This window comes from Mustela lutreola, chromosome 10 (assembly GCF_030435805.1).
Source record: "Mustela lutreola isolate mMusLut2 chromosome 10, mMusLut2.pri, whole genome shotgun sequence".
In the NCBI taxonomy this organism is placed as follows: Eukaryota; Metazoa; Chordata; class Mammalia; order Carnivora; family Mustelidae; genus Mustela; species Mustela lutreola.
The window spans coordinates 44,971,195-44,988,110 of NC_081299.1; positions in this window are offsets into that span (position 1 = coordinate 44,971,195).

Sequence of the window (16,916 nt, forward strand, 5' to 3'; positions counted from 1 at the left end):
AAAGATAAGAATTATCTGCCAAGACTAAAATTTAAGAGATGTTGTCATGTCATGGTTTTATATATATATATATATGTATGTATAAAATATACATCTTTGTTGTTTTTTTTTTAATCTGACTATAGGCCAAGGGTTTAAAAGTCATGATACCTATTTACAGTCCTAGCCTTGCCACTAACTAGATTTGTGGTCTCTGGAATTCTTTTTCAACTCAATACTATACATACATTGACTGTCTAATGTGTGCCAGACCCTGGGCTGGGCAACGGAAGTGCAAAGATAAAACGGGCATGGTCTTTGTCCTGGAAGATTTCACCAAGGGTCTCTTTAAGTCACTAAACTTCTCTGAGGGTCAGTTTTCTCATCTAAAAGTGTAGGGTACTAAACTAAATACTTCACCTGCTCCAGAAACTTCTATTGAGTTTCTTTGTTTTGCCATAACTTCTAATACACAATGAGGAATGAAAATAGGACTGCATCATTATTATCATTCAATTTTAAAGTGTACCTACTCATGCCCCGTGAAGTAGTTCACAGGTGATTATAATACAATATAATAAATGTAATATAGGTATATGAAGCACATTAAATGAAGCCACCCATGTATTCTGAATGAAGAAAGACAGGCTTCATAGGACAAGTAAAGTGAGTAAGTCTTAAATGATGAGTTCATTGATGACATAGTATGTTGGGAGCTCTCATCACTGAGAAGGGGTAAAACCAGACCAAAACAAATTTAGGAGATGAGGAAGAAGACTATGGCCAAGAGAGACAGCTCTTCCCAGACTAGATCTGGTAATTAAAAACCAAATCCAAGGAAGGTGGGCAAGATTCAATCTAACACCAGGGATAATCTGATACAAAGAGGTGAGGTATGTCATTCAGGCTTCAGGGTGTTCAGTGTTCTTGGTGCCACATGTAAACTAAAAAGGACCATTCTGAAGGAGATGAAGGAAGTCAGGCATGAGGTTCCCAAGGGGAAAGGAGTGATGTGTATCAGAATAGTGTCAGGCCAACAGATAAATGCTCATTTTCTAAGATTTCACTCTGGATCAGTAGAAATTACCCAGGCTAAGAATCAAGAGACAGCAACATAATGCTCGTGGGTGTCTAGAGTAAGGGATTCACATGTACAACTACCAATAATTCCCAGACCTCATGTGTGTGTGGCAAGGAAGCTTTACATGACTTGTCAGTCCCAAGGATAGTAATCTTGCTAGTGTGGGTACCATGGCAGGAAGCTCAGCCAATGAAGGGGCAGGGAGGATTGGTTGCAAAGACAGAGAAGGATGAGAGATCTTTATAAATGGAAGCACAGCATGTACAAAAGCACACAGATGCACTTCTAACTCTTCGACAACCCAAATACTTCCCTTCTTGCCTTCCAACCTGGCATCTGTAAATGTATCTACAGTGCCAATGAGAGAGGCCCTGTCATGACTCTCTGATAAGTCCTAAGTAACATGGCAAAGGATATAGGATTCGTATGCATTGTTTAATGCTTTCCTGATTCAACTTAACTAAATTCCAAACTTTAAATCTCATTGTTCAAGGCACAGGATAGAGCCAGACCTGCCTTCCTCAGAAAGAATCCCTTGACATTCAGACCCGTGATTCTTTGAAACTTTGGATGTCTCTGCCTGCCTTGATAGTCCCATCTTCCCCACTTCCCATTACAACATCACTCCACTTAGTCCTCCATTTCCAAAGGTCTCCTGTGAAGGCCTGTCCCACTGCAGCTGGTTCAGAGCACACCTGGCCAGAGCTAGTTATTGAACCCCTGTCCCCACCCCATCCCACTTCTCATGGGACCGAGGTTTCACTAAGTTCCCGGTGTGCTGTGCCAAAGCTTTCCTCTCTATCCACTCCCACACCCAGCCTCCACTCTACTCCTAGGCCACAGTGCACTTGGGGGAAATTCAATCCATATGTTTCCTTTTCTTCCTACAGAACGCATCCAGCCATTGTTTAAAGAGGGAGGCAATGGCCAAGAAGAGCCCTATGAGGCCTCTCTTAGCCTTCCAATCCTTCATTAGGGAGCAAGGAAAGAAGGACTTTGCCAAGAGCAAACCTGAAACATTCCTTTGGGTTTGGTTCAAAGCCTGCAAGTCACACTTCCACACAAGCATGTCCTCAGGACTGAAGATGTAAGGTATTATTTGAGGGATCTCATGGGCATAAAGAGAAGAGAACAGCCATCACCACCACCACTGTCCTGGTTCTGAGATGTGTGTGCAGGGAATCGGTTTGTAGGATGCTTCTACATCATTAACTTCCAAAGCTGATACATAACCTATCTGAGAATGTCAGTTCTCCCTAATTATGAGCACATATTACACAGATCAACAATTTTACAGTTCAAAGAAACCTGAGATAGCCATCAGGTAGGTCTCAATTATCTCATTTTAAAATAAGAGAAAACTTAGGGTTAGGGACAGTGAGGGACTTGCCCATGGTCAAGCTGATCAGTGTTTCATGAAGAAGCCAACTTGGAAGCTCTGATTCCAAGTTCAGAGCTTTGGACTCAGTACTTTGTGCTCTGACTTTACACAGATGCTAAATGCCCACTATAGACAAGGTTCATTTTCTTTTAAGAACATAGATACAAAGTATAGATTGGTGATTGCCACAGGCTGGGCATGGAGGAGGGGGGTGAGTGAAATAGGTGAAGTTAATCAACTGGTATAAATGTCCAATAATAAAGTCATGGGGATGTAATGTACAGATGGTCATCACAGTTAATAATACTGTATTTTATGGTTTTTTTTTCATTTTTTAAATTTAGTTTATTAATATATCAAGTATTATTAGTTTCAGATGTAGAGTTCAGTGGATCATCTGTCTTTTGTGACACCCAGTGCTCAGTAAATCATGTGCCCTTCTTAATGTCCATCACCCAGTTACCCCACCCCCTCACCCCTCTCCTCTCCAGCAAAATTCATTTTCATGTTTAACCCTCCTGGCTTATTCTGAACCAATCCTTTTTTAAAACTTTTCTTTATTCACCTGTTCACTTTCTTGTGTGCATGTTTGGGAGTCAGGGGATTCTTTGAACCCATCATCTAGGGACTCTTAAGCATCCTAAAAAACGCCTATGTGGGCTTTCCTTAAATAATTTTGAAGACACGAAGCTCACTGCCCTCTATAACGGCCCATTCCATCTTCAGGCAAGCTCTGGTTGCTGGAAAGCTCTTTCTCACATTAAGCAGAGGTTTGCTTCTCTAGCATTTTCCCCACAAACTGGTCTGCTTATTGGGATCTTAGAGCTGTTTTCAGTAGAAGCCAAATAGGGAGGCTCCAGTGCTCCCACAGAGCGAGCATTGCCTTGCAGCACCTTTATCACAGTCAGTCCTGGGGACTTATGTCTTTACCCATAATTCCATCAGGGGAGATTTTCTATTTTTTTAACTGAGACGCCGTAACTGGCATAAGTTTCAGGTTTCATAATGATTCAATATATATTATGAAATGATCACCACAATAAGTCCAGTTAACCTCCACCACCATATATAATTACAGATTTTTTTTTCTTATGATAAGAAGTTTTAAGATCTTGGCAACTTTCAAATATTCAATACAGCATTATTAACTATAGTCACTATGTTGAACATCACAACTCCAGGATTTATTCATTTTATAACTGGGAGTTTCTCCCTTTTGACGTTCATTACCCATTTTGCCCACCTCCCACTTCTGCTAACCACCAATCTGTTCTCTGTATGTATGACGTCAGGGGTTTTGTTTGTTCGTTTAGGGGAAAGAGTTGTTTAGATTCTGTGTATAAGTGAGCGCATATTATTTGTTTCCCTCTGTCTGACTTCTTTCACTTAGCATAATGTCCTCAGGCCAATTCATGTTATTGCAAATGGCAGGATTTTTCTCTTTTTTATGGCTGAACAATATTCCCTTATGTGTACACAGACCACATTTTCTTTATGCATCCATCTGTTGATGGACACTTAGGTTGTTCCTGTGTCTTGGCTATTGTGAATAACATGGTGATAAATATGGAATTGCAGTTATCTTTTTGAGTTAGTGTTTATATTTCCTTCAGACAAATACCTAGATGTGGAATTGCTGCATCATAAGGTGTTTTTCATTTTATATTGTATTTTTAATAAACACTGTGGCAGTTGAAGGCCCAAGATTCTATTAACAAAGATCTCGTCAGAATCTAAGAAAGCACTAACAGGCATTATAGTAAAAATGTAATTTATAATAGTTCATTAAATACAATATAAAAAATCAAGGGTTTCCTGTGTGTTTCCTACAATGTATATATTTAGTACCCAGTTACTGGCACCCTCTTATGTACCAAGTACTCTTCTAGAGTGCCAGGGAATCTTACAAAAAAACAAGATTAACCCTTTGTAGAAGTTCTTTCCAGTGATGCCTTTCAGCCTTAAACCTCGATGGCTCTAAGAATCTCAGCCAGGAAGGGAGGCCACTGTTGACAGAGGCAGATGACAAGGATAAGAGAATGAGGCAGCTGAGAGCGGGACAGTGGAGGGGAAGAGGGAAGTTTAGAAAGTGAATAAGACATGCAAGTAAGGGGAAAAGGTAGAGGCTGATTCAAGGATAATAGACTTCAGAGTCGAGCAATGAAGGTCCTAATCCCAAATTCCACACCACTTGTTTGAGAAGATGTTTAGCCCTCAACCATTAACCAGTCTAAATCCCTGTCCCCTCATCTATAGAATGCAGATAAAAACACGTGATTTCCAAGGATAAAATGAAGTCAAAACAAATTTAAAGTCTCTGACACACACTGACCAACAAACATAAAATTCCCATCTCCCACAGGGAAAATGAAGCCTAGCAAGCAGACCATTGCTCTGACCTTTACTAGCCTATTCTAACAGCTGATGGCCCTTTTCCTCTTGGCTAGGGAGTCCTGGAAATTAGAACCTCAAAATAATCAAACCCCATGAGCTTAAGCTCCAGCTTGACAGTTACGAAAGGATATATTCCTTTCCTTCAACCAGTGAGCATGGTTTCATTCTTCCTACATACACCTTGCCTTGGGCAAAAGTGAAACAAACCCAGATATCAAGATGTTCATGAGGTGGGATTGGGGGGGGGGGGCACTGGGAGGACACCAGTCTCTTAGTGTGCTACAGTGTTTGCACAGCTGCAGTCAATTAGATGAAACTGTAATTGTTTTATACTTCTGCTCAATGCTTAATCCTGGAGAAAGAAGAATGAATGGTTGGTTTTCCTTTTTCATCTTCTGGTATTTTTGTTTTGTTTTTGTTTCTCATCATAATATTTATATAGTATTTGTGTAAGGGAAAGCAATCATAATGAAATGGATAATCAAATAGAGTGCTCTAAGGCACATTTAAAAAAACCTTCATCTCAGAAATGCTTCATTTACCCAGACAGTGGGCAGCCAAGGGCATGGGAAAGTCTGTTTCTACGGACAGGGAACTGATTCATGCCAATCAGCTAGCGAGTTCCTCCTTCAAAATGCTCCATATGTAAGACATAGCATAATAAATCACATCAACAAGCAAACAGGAGGTACGATACGCCTTCCAGGTGCTGAATCCATGCTAAGGACAGGAGGTGCCAAAATGAATAGATGAGACTCAGGGCCAGGATGAGGTTAAGGAGAGTGAGCCACTTGCTCAGGAACAAACTTTAAGGGAATGCCCCAAAACTCAGATATCAAGATAAATTTTTGAAAAAAATTGTAAAAGAATATTTTTAAAAATAAAAATTAATGCCACAAAAACCCGTAGTGAACAAAATGCCAAACTTCGGTATGTTTTTAACTTTTGATTATTAGTTGAATATGCATGTAGACCATGAAAATTTTTAGGAAAGCCACTCTTGGAGTACAAAACAAGAATATTTACTTTACAAATCATTAAAGCTAGTTTGGTACTGAATCTAAAAACTATAAGATGGAGAAGGAGGAAGAAAAAAAATACATGAAAGCCCAAACATATGACACAAAACAATTATAAAAAGAACTGTAAGTGTTTTAAATCTCCCCTGTAAAAACTGAAACTGATATTAACTTCTAAAGTAAAATCCCTTGATTTGAAATTTGGGAATAAGATTAAGAGTCAAACAAACGTTCATTTCCTTTGACCCAAAAATAATACTTCAGGGAATTTATCGTTAAGTACAGCTGAAATATGGAAAATGCATCATTTGTAACCAGAAACACTTAAAAGAACTCTCAACAGAATATTATCCAGTCATTAAAAATAATGGTCATGTAGACCAAGCAATGTTAAAAAATGATAAAACAACATAATGAAATGAAAAAAGTTGGAAGCACAAATACATATAAACCACAATGACAATGTCATAAAAACCACCCAGAAAACAGAAACTGAAGGTAAACACACCAAAATTTTAATAGCGACCTTGATGGTAGAAATCTGAGTTTATTTTTCTTCCTTTCTTCCCTCCTTCCTTTTCTTCTTTCCTTTATTTTTTCCCTTTATTTCCTTCTCCCTTCCTGTTTTTAGGAATTACAGATTGTACTTTGTGGTGTATACTGTATTTTACATCACATTATTTGGGGTCCAGGCAGGGAATAGATGGCATATTCGGAGATCACTGAAAAGTCATTACAAGATTACTCTCAGAGGTGTGAGCAAGGTAAAGGAAGCACCAGGAGATGATAAAATACAATGTCTAGCAATAGCAAGGAGCTGTATTTGTAGATCAGAAGAAGGAAGAGGAAGGAACAGTTTCCAGAAGTAGGAAAACTGCTGCTATAGAGGAAAGCTGTTCTGGAGGAAGAACAGCCACTACCAAACCACAGTTCCAGATGAGAAGAGATACTCTGGTCTCTCTCTCCTTCCCTCTTCCAGTCCCCTGCTGGTGTCTGCCGCTGGCTGATCTGAGCGAATGAATGCTGGAGGATAAGGGCACCTATGTAATGAGGTCAGCCTCTTAGAGTAGAGAGGACATAAGGATAAGGGTAAAAAATGAATCTGAAAGGACGAAGAGAATGTATCCCACAAAATCACCTTATCATTTTATTACTTAAATGTGTAAATTGAGAAACTGACTACATTTGAAACTGACTTTTCTTCTCCATCAAATTCAGATAAAAGTAATTCCTACCTGAGGGCGCCTGGGTGGCTCCATAAAACATCTGCCTCTTGATTTCAGCTCAGGTCATGATCTCAGGGTCATGAGATGGAGCCCTGTGACAGGCTCTGCACTCTGCAGGGAGTCTGCTTGACATTCTCTCTCTCCTCTTACTGTGCCCCTGTCCCCCAACTCGTGCACACACACTCTCTCTCACATAAATAGTTAAATAAAAAAAAAAAAATTCCTACCTCATAAGGTTGCTGAGTAATCTTGAAAATCATCAATGCTATTGTTCTGTCACTGTTATATTCATTATATATTGTGCTCGCTTTGGAAGCACATATACTATTATTATAATCATTATATATGTTATATGTGTATACGTATTTATACATACACATATGTATATACATATACACATATATGTATATATATAGTGTGTGTGTATATATACACACATACACACAATTATGTTCATGGTGTTGATGGTGTTGGAGCTGGTAGTGGCAGGGTGGCCACAGTGCTGGTGATAATGGTAATGGTGACAGTGAGGATGGTGCACACCATGGTGACAGTTGCTGTGATGGAGGTGGCAGTGGTAATGGTCATCATGACGTTTGCATTGCACACATGATGGTGGTGATAACAGTTGTTGTCATCGATACATTATCCTCTTACATGAATGATGAGTTTCCTATGTTATCAAATGCTACCCTTAAAGAACATACAGCTCCATTCATAAGTAAGTAATGGCATTAAACCTATCTTCTCTGAGATCAGGTATGATAAAATGGTAAGATATGGATCCCTTAGGGCCCATCTCCCTGATGCTTCTTTAATCCATAGACAAAGTTAACTCAACCCGCAGTGCATTCACTAGGAAACTACTACGTGGCTTCTCCAGAAAGAAATTTTCTATCTTCATCATCTCTATAGGTGAGAGCAAGGACAGGAAGGTACTGTGAACACAGCATCCTAGGCTGGGAGCAGTGCCTGAGTGAGTGCCTAGCACCTTCCAGCCCTGAAAATATGTACTTAAGGAGTGAATGAAAGCTCTGTGGATTATTATGGATGTCCAAACCAGCTTGACTGTGTAGAAAGGATGATACTGAGCACTTAACTATTCTAACTACTTCACAGGCTTAAGCCCACTAAATCTCAAGTTTTACTAAATAGATATTAATAGTATGCCCATTTTAAAAGATACGGCAACTGAGGCACAAGAGGACTCAAATAGTTCTATGTTGTGCAGCTGGCAGGCGAATAACTTGGAATTTAAATTCGGAAATCTCAGTGTTAGGGCATGGCCTCTTTCCCTTAAATGTCCTCAGAAAAGGCTTCATACGGGAGGCAGTACAGTTGGAACTCAGCTGAGAGAAAGGGGTAACGACAGGAAAATTCTAAAGAGGGCCATTCCAGGCATAGGAAATAGCATTTGGCAAAGACCCAGAGGGAAACCACAGAAGTAGTTTGAAAGATATTCTCAGAAATAACCTTCAGGAAGATATTCTGGAACTCAAGTCACAGGTGGATTGCATGGACTCATGTTTGGAACGATGAAATAAACAGAAAGCAAACCGGCATAAGTTCTGGATTCTTTAGGACCACGAAGGAGGTCTTTCTTGTCTTCAGAGGGATCCGTCTCCTGCATTAACTTGCAAAAGTGAGCAATAATGCTGGGGCTGGGGAGGACACACTGTTGTGAATTTGATGCTCTTTTGGCCATAACTCCAGCCAGCACAGCCACACCCAGGGCAAGAAGGGGGAATGAGCTCCGCGATGACCCTGACCTATACTTGGGAAGCAGCATTTGGGGTGGGCAAAAAGGGGCTACACCACGGAAAAGGAAGGTCTAAGATGGGAAGCGATGTCTCAAGCCCAGGAAGGAACCAGGTAGGAAAGCAGAGCATGACTAGGTTTCACAGGGGAGAGTGGCTGGGCTCCAGCAGAGGGCAACTTGGGGCAATTTCTCTGCTGTTTCCTGTTTCCCAGCTGTATTTTATTGGCTCAGCCCACCTGCTCCAAGTCTGCTCTCTGCCCCAGCACCTAGAGGCAACTCTGGTTGTTTCTGCTACATTACAACTGACTGGAAAAGGTGAAAATTCACTCTACATCAGGACAGGAAGATGAATGGGTTGCAGGGAAATTATTTAAAAATCTCCTCAAAATAAAAACTACAATGTCAGGGTGGTCAAGAATACAAAAGAAAATATATATACAGGCAGAGAAAGGCACGAGAAGAACCCCCTGCACATGTGTTTTCATTTGGTGAGGCCTCTTTCAAATAAGAATGTTGTTGGGAAAATATTTTGAGTGAGAATTTCTTTTCTGGCACCAAGCTTGCTGTGTTTGGGCTCCCTTCTCAGAACACCAGGGCACTTCAAACCAAGAGCAGGATGTTGAGGGTGGTTACCTACCATGTCTCGCTGCCAGCCTGGACTGGCAGGTGGTTTGAATTCCTTCCCACTCTCCTCTGTCCCACTGCATTCCTCTTCTTTGACAGGAGACTGGGGACCCTGCTCTAGTTCAGCCAAGTGACTCCACTTCATGCTTTCCCCAGTTTCCTCATGATGAAACACAGCTAAAATGGCTTGCTCATCAGCTCCCCACAAAGTGAAGAGCCACGCCCTCGCTTGGGGTGTTGGGGGCACGTGGGTTCAGATCACTTAAAGGTGCATGAGCAGCAGGTGGGGCATTTTCAGATGGGTGTTTTGTATAAATGGGGCTGTTGACACCTTCCCAATGCAGTTTGGTCAGGGGAGGGTGAGATTCAGAGGAAACTTACAACCAAAGGGAATTCTTAAAGATTCTATTTATTTATTTATTTGAGAGAGAGACTGTGAGAGAGAGCATGAGCGGGGAGAAGGTCAGAGGGAGAAAGAAGTAGACTCCCCATGGAGCTGGGAACCCGATGTGGGACTTGATCCAGGGATCATGACCTGAGCTGAAAGCAGTCACTTAACCAACTGAGGCACCCAGGCGCCCCCAAAAGGAAGTTTTAAAAACATATTTTGGTTGCTTTTGCTACAGAGGAAGACACTAAACAAAAATAAGGAGTCCATTAAATAGTTCTGGTAAGAGGGTCATAGTTGAGGAATTTCACTGATATCCATTTTTTTTTAATTTTTAAAGTATTTTTTAAAGATTTTTTTAATTAATTAATTTATTTATTTGACTGAGAGAGAGCGAAAGAGAACAAGTGAGGGTGGGGAAGAGCAGAGGGAGAGAGAATCTCCGGCAGATCTCCTGCTGAGCATGGAACTCAAGGAAGGGCTCCATCTCATGACCCTGAGATAATGATTTGAGTCGAAACCAACAGTCAGACACTTAACTAAGCCACCCATGCACTCCTTATTTATTAAATTTTTAATAAATATTTAGTGAATGTCCTCCATACTCTGAGGCACTTAGTATGGGATTAAAAGCATGAAAAAAATCCAACAGATGCATCTCCTCCCCAGCAAGTCTTGCCTTCAGTAGAGGAAGCAGTCATTAAGCAAATCTATACATACACGTAAGTTCCCCTGGGTGCTATAAAGGAAAAGGAATATTATCCTCTGTAGGTGATCCCAGGGGCTCAGCAAAGCCTAGCCTGGGAACACATTTCAGCTAAGACCTGAAGAGGGAGAAGGAGCTAGCTCAGGCCGAAAGAATATTCTAGGCAGAGGGAATAGCAGGTAGAAAAGCACTTGGCAAAGAAAAGGCCAAACTCTTGGATGACAAAGGGCATGGGTACAGGATGGGGCTGATGGGGGAGGAGCTGGCACAGTTCTGTAAGCGGCATTCAGATCTGCAGACTTATTTTAGTAGCAGTGGGAATTTGCTGAATGATTACTGGACTGCGGGGGAATGAATGACATGAGCCACAAGAATCAAAGCAACAGACTAGGGAGGAAGGAGGCTGTTACCACAGTCTGAAAAGACACGAGGTGGATGAGAGCTACAGTGACCGTGGTGCAAGCTAGAGGAGTTTGGAAGCCTGAGTTGTTGGGTCGTTTGGGGGTTGAGGGGAATGCAGATGCCTTGGTGGCCCATTGATGTGGAATGGAAAGGGTAGAGAAGGTGACAAGGAAAGCTCCAGGAGTCCCAGACTCAGTCAGCAGAGCTTGAGGAATACACAAAGTCTTATGGCAGCAAAAAGGAAGGAGCCTATGACTCTGGCCAGAACTAGAAGAAAAGGAATCACAGAGGTCCGGCCGCTGGAGTGGGCTCTGGAGAAGAGGAGTACTTAACAGCTTGAAACAAGTAGAAAGATCTTCTAGGAAGAGGGAAGCATTTTAATACCTATAAGTAGTAATGCCAGTCCTACCAAACATTTGAGAGGATTAAATAGGATGATTTATGTGGAAATACCTAAAACAGTGCCTTGAAATTTATTGATGGTGTTTATATCCGTTACCAACCCACCCACTGGCCTGTGTTGTATGGGTCCATCTCATCTTCGCCAGCCGACAGGAGAATAAAACTCAAGTTGCCTTCTCTGCCTCTTTCCAATACACCTGAATAAGTGTATGAAATGGTCAACGTGTGTCGGGTGCCCTACTGGCTACTGAAGGTACAAAACAGGAATTAAGTTGTAAGGCTTGCTGGTTTTATCCATTTCCTTTTTAATTATATTCTTTTAAGTTTTAAAGGCATGTCCATATTGAAAATTCCTACTCTCTCCATTTGTCTCTACCTCCCTCATCCACTAGCACAAGATATAGGTCAAGGAGGTACCCAACAGAAATTAAGTAACACCATATGAATCAGGAGAGTCCTTATGGGAATACCTCCCAACTTCCAAAAGCTGTATTGGGTCTGGGGGCACAGAGATAGTTAAAGCAAAGGTCCTGTCCTCAAGAAAGTCAAAGACGTAAATCTAAAGGAATAAAAACACATGCATACACACTTACATACAGGATGATAAATATGTCCAAATAAATATATATAATCTCTCTCCTGCCCCCCAAAATTCAGAAGTTAACAGAATACAGCCAAACCAAAATATTTTTCAATCCATAAGCATTTGCAGGCTTGAAATTTCCAAAGCAGAAATGTGAGGGCACAAAAGCAGACTAAAGTGGAGTCCGTGGAATTCCTTGAAGTTACCCATAAATATTCGCCAAGCCTTTCCCCAGTCCTGCACCTAGTCATAAATCCCCCTGCTTCTTTTCAAGAACTTTTACATTTGATCAACGATGCAGGGTGATGTTTAAACCAGGCCATTTGGAATATTCGATTTTCATACATAGTTTTAAGATTTTAATTTCCAGTCTGCAAGCTGGCTCGGATTTTCCCTGTCCTGAAATAAATCAGGATTTTCAAGACATGAAAGCAGGCTCCAAGCACAGAAGGGCTTTCTGAGGTTCAGCCTGGTTGCAATGCTCAGTCAAGTCATACTTACAAACAACTTACCTCTCACCTCATCTCTGTCCTGGGGGGATAGTCTGGAAAACTGGCAGCTAATGTGGTGAGAGAAAAATACCCAACACTCAAGATCAATCTGTCAAAAAGAGGCAAGAGCCATTCATCAAAGGAGAGAGGGACACACTCAAAGATGTTGTGAAACATTTACTCAACCATTCTGAAACTAATTGGCCCCTCGACTTAATCTCCTTCTCCCCTCCACATCAAGCCAGTGGCCACAGAACCATAGAGGGATAGAAGCTCATAACTTTAGAATGGATGATGTATACAAGATGTTGCTAATCTATCACAGCATCAGCATGGTAAAGCCCAAAGGGTCTTTGGAGTTCATTTACTCTGGTTTGGACCAGTAGCAGCAGGGAGCAACAGGAGTCCTGAACTTGGAACTGGGTTCTAGTCCTTCACTCATTATTTGCAAGCTTTGTGATCTTATGGAAGTCACTTCAGCCTGTCTGAAAATTGCCTTATCTGTCAAAGGGGAAAAATGTCTTACTCAGGGTTGCCATGAGAGTATGATAATATAAGTAAATGCAACTTGGAAACATCCCTGAACACTTAAGTGGGTGAGAAATTATTATCATTGCAAAAAATCCAATAAATGCTACCTGAATCCAATAGTAGAGTAGATGTCACTAAACTCTCACTGAACAGACGATAGAATCAATAGCTCCCATTTGGTTTACAAAAGATGGAGTCATGCGCCCGGCACAGAGAATGCCCAGTACTAGTGTTCTGGTCCCCAGAATGCTAGAAAATTAATCTCCTACCAGTTCAGTACCAGTAGGATGATCACAAGTCTAATATTTGGTCCCCTGCTCTTTATCCTGGTTGAATTTCTGAAAATAATTTTTTAATTAATTAAGTATTATGTAAACTAATAAAATGAATTTTATAAAGAGATTTGTTTTGTATATGAAAGTACAGGTGATTGCTATGTATAAACTATTTAGAGACAACTTGGTAAAAGATACTATTTTCAAATTAGTAGTGAGCAAGACTATTGTAAAAGACTAGGGGGAAAAAAATCACAAAAGTCTAGAAGGCCTATACATTAAAATTTCTTCCGAATGTATTTTATGTCTTGCATTGCTTTAAAGAAACTGAAAATCACAGAGCTTATAAACACACCCATTCAAGAGAGTCAACTGGGCACAGGCGACATCAATCGGGAGCTACTTGGACAAAGCAAAAGCGTTGATCTGTCTTTGCAAGATTGTTATATGAATTTATATTAATAGGATTCTTGTTCCAACTAAATCGAATAATTAACCAACTACCAGTTTTAACTGACTTGTAAGTAATTCTTTATTGTCACTTACATACATGACTATCTGCTGGTCTACAGGAACACTGAATATAAACCATGATTAGGGGCGCCTGGGTGGCTCAGTGGGTTAAGCCACTGCCTTCGGCTCGGGTCATGATCTCAGGGTCCTGGGATCGAGTCCCGCATCGGGCTCTCTGCTCAGCAGGCGCCTGCTTCCTCCTCTCTCTTTCTGCCTGCCTCTCTGCCTACTTGTGATCTCTCTCTGTAAAATAAATAAATAAAATCTTTAAAAAAAAAAAAAAAAAAAAAAAACCATGATTAATGTCAGCTTGCCATTGAGGAACCCACAATCGAGGTACACCCTAGTAAAATGTGAAGTACTTGTGGTTCAATTATGATGTATGATGTGACTTAAAAATTATCCTCCAAATGCAATGGTACCAAGAGAAGAAACTTGATTTTTAAAAATAGCTGAAGCGGTATTGTTTCTGTTTGTGCCTGCCAGAAACTACCTGACTTTGCTATCTCATCAATTCCGGGATGTTTCCTTATTATCGAGTCTCCTTTAGCATGTAGAACAGAGCATGTTTCCAACTGGTATGGACAACTGGCATGAAAGGTATGAGAGAAACATACACCACATTTTGAAAGTGGGATTAATCAAAGGGGACAATGCACAAGGCAGGAAGAGACTGAGCCAGACCTGGAGAGGAAGTGCGTCCTGGATCCATTTATTTTTCTAAACATTATTTGAGCATCTCCTTAGACCTCATAACCTTTCCACCTACGTGTCAGATCTGACCAGCAGCCTAGTTTAGCTCAAACAATGGGGATTTTGAAAAGTGAACTACTTGCCATCCTTTCTGTATCAGCGGATGTCATGTATAGATCCGCAGTTTCTCCTAAAACATGGAAAGGTCCAGCAACACCAGCATTCCCCACATGGAAACAATGAGCAGGCAGTTTCTTACACAGCCACTCTTCCCTGAAGATGAGACATGACCTCCCCATTATGTCATAGCCACCATTGCTCCCTGGCCGGCTTTACTCCTTTATGTTCCCTTGTGCCCCTTGGTGAGTTAAGGTTTTGACCCCTTTTCCTGACTCTGGTGATGCTGGGCCCCTGCCCCCTGGAGGGGCTGCTGTGTAACAGGGAATGATCCAGGTAGCAGGTGTGTGAACCTGAAGGGGTGACAATAGGAAAGGAAACATAAATGTTTGCTCCAGACATCTTTTTTTTTAAATAAGATTTGATTTATTTTAGAGAGATGGAGAGAGCATGGGAGAGGAGCAGAGGGAGAGAATATTCAAGCAGACTCCCTGCACAGCAGAAAGCCAGATGCAGCTGCATCTCAAGACCCTGAGATCAAGACCTGAGCCGAAACCAAGAGTTGGATGCTTCACTGACTGAGCCCCCCAGGAGGCCTTACCCTCTAGACATCTTTCAAAGACTAAAATCATGAGGATCAGCAAAAAAAAAAATATTGTCTAGGGAAAGGAGAGGCAGAGTTTAAAGTAATTTCAGGGATCTTAGCTGAGATGGGATAATTAGGGAAGAAAGCAGCAAAGAAGGAGGGGAGGAGGCAGGAAGGGAGGGAGAGAGAGAAGAAAGTATTTAAGTGGCTGCTCTAGAAAGCATTTTCTTTCTTTTTTTTAAGATTTTATTTATTTACTTGACAGAGAAAGATCACAAGCAGGCAGAGAAGTAGGCAGAGAGAGAGGAGGAAGCAGGCTCCCTGCCGAGCAGAGAGCCCGATGCGGGGCTCGATCCCAGGACCCTGAGATCATGACCTGAGCCAAAGGCAGCGGCTCAACCCACTGAGCCACCCAGGCGCCCCTCTAGCAAGCATTTTCACATAAGCTGATTTTAGGGGGAATATTGTGATAAATTTTGATAAATTTTGGGCAGACTGCGTTTTGAGGCTAATGTCCCCAGGTGTGCTCTCCATTGGGCAACAGGTAAGAAAACATGAAGTTCATTTCTTCAACAATCTTTAATAATAAAAGTAATAATGACAAAAACATCTAATCTGCATTGAGCCTGGACTCTTTGCCAGTTCCTATGTGAAACCCTTCCCATGTATGAGCAATCATCAGATGTAGTGATAATAATAAAAACAATAAACAGAAAGAGCTAAGAGAAAGTATAGAGTCACTGTGCCAGACGCTGTTCTCATGTCTTTACATATTTTAACTCATTTGAGTTTCACAGCATCCTTGTGAGATAGGTATTTTGTTACTGACTCCATTTTATGTATGAAAAAAGCTAAAATCAATAGGACTTAAATACCTTCCCAAGATGATATTACAAATAAGTAACTTCATTGGACTTTCCACCCACGTCTGTCTGACTCCATGGTTTAAGTGTCGGGCCATTACAGTCTACAAACACTCTGTGCCAGGAAATACACCTGGCACTAAATTCAAAAAATAAAATAAGATGGGCAGGCTCTCCCATCAAGGACCTCACAGTCTAAAGGGAGGGCAGACATGTGCACACACGCTGCAGACTAACACTCCAGCACTATCTTAGAGATGCTTGCATACCAGGTACTGTGAAGGCACAGAAGGAAGGGAGCTGACTCTACCTGGGGTTGCAGGGGCTGGGGCGTAGACAGGCAAGTGAGTCTTCACGAAATCACAGGGTAAGGAAGTAGACTCTGGAAAGATGCATACACATTTGCTAGGCAGGGAAAAGGAGGAGAAAAAAGACATGGGAGTGTGGAAATTTAGACTTTCTTTGGGGGAACATTCGGGTGTCTTGGATGGCTGAGAATTCATAATGGCAGAAGAGAGAGGAGGAAGAGGAAAAAGGTAAGAGCGGATAGACCTGGACCAAAGCCTTTAAGGGCCATGCTAAGTGATGAAGGGAGGGAGGAAACTGATCTTTCCAATGAGCATGGTCATGCGAAAGGGGGGTGGGGGAGTTGTCCTGCTGGTAATGCAGAGGAATTGAGAGTAATATGCTCAGATCTATACCTGAAAAATATCCCTGTGGCAACAATGTGGACATTGGATTGTGAAGGGGCTCAGCAGTTTGAGCAGGGGCATTTAAGAGACCCTGGTGATGGCCCAGGCAGGCAAGGATGGGGGCCCTGAGCTCAAAGGCAGAGAGAGGGGGAAAAAGGATGGTTTAAGGAGAAATTTCTGAATTCTAAGATTAACAGATTACGTAGACGTA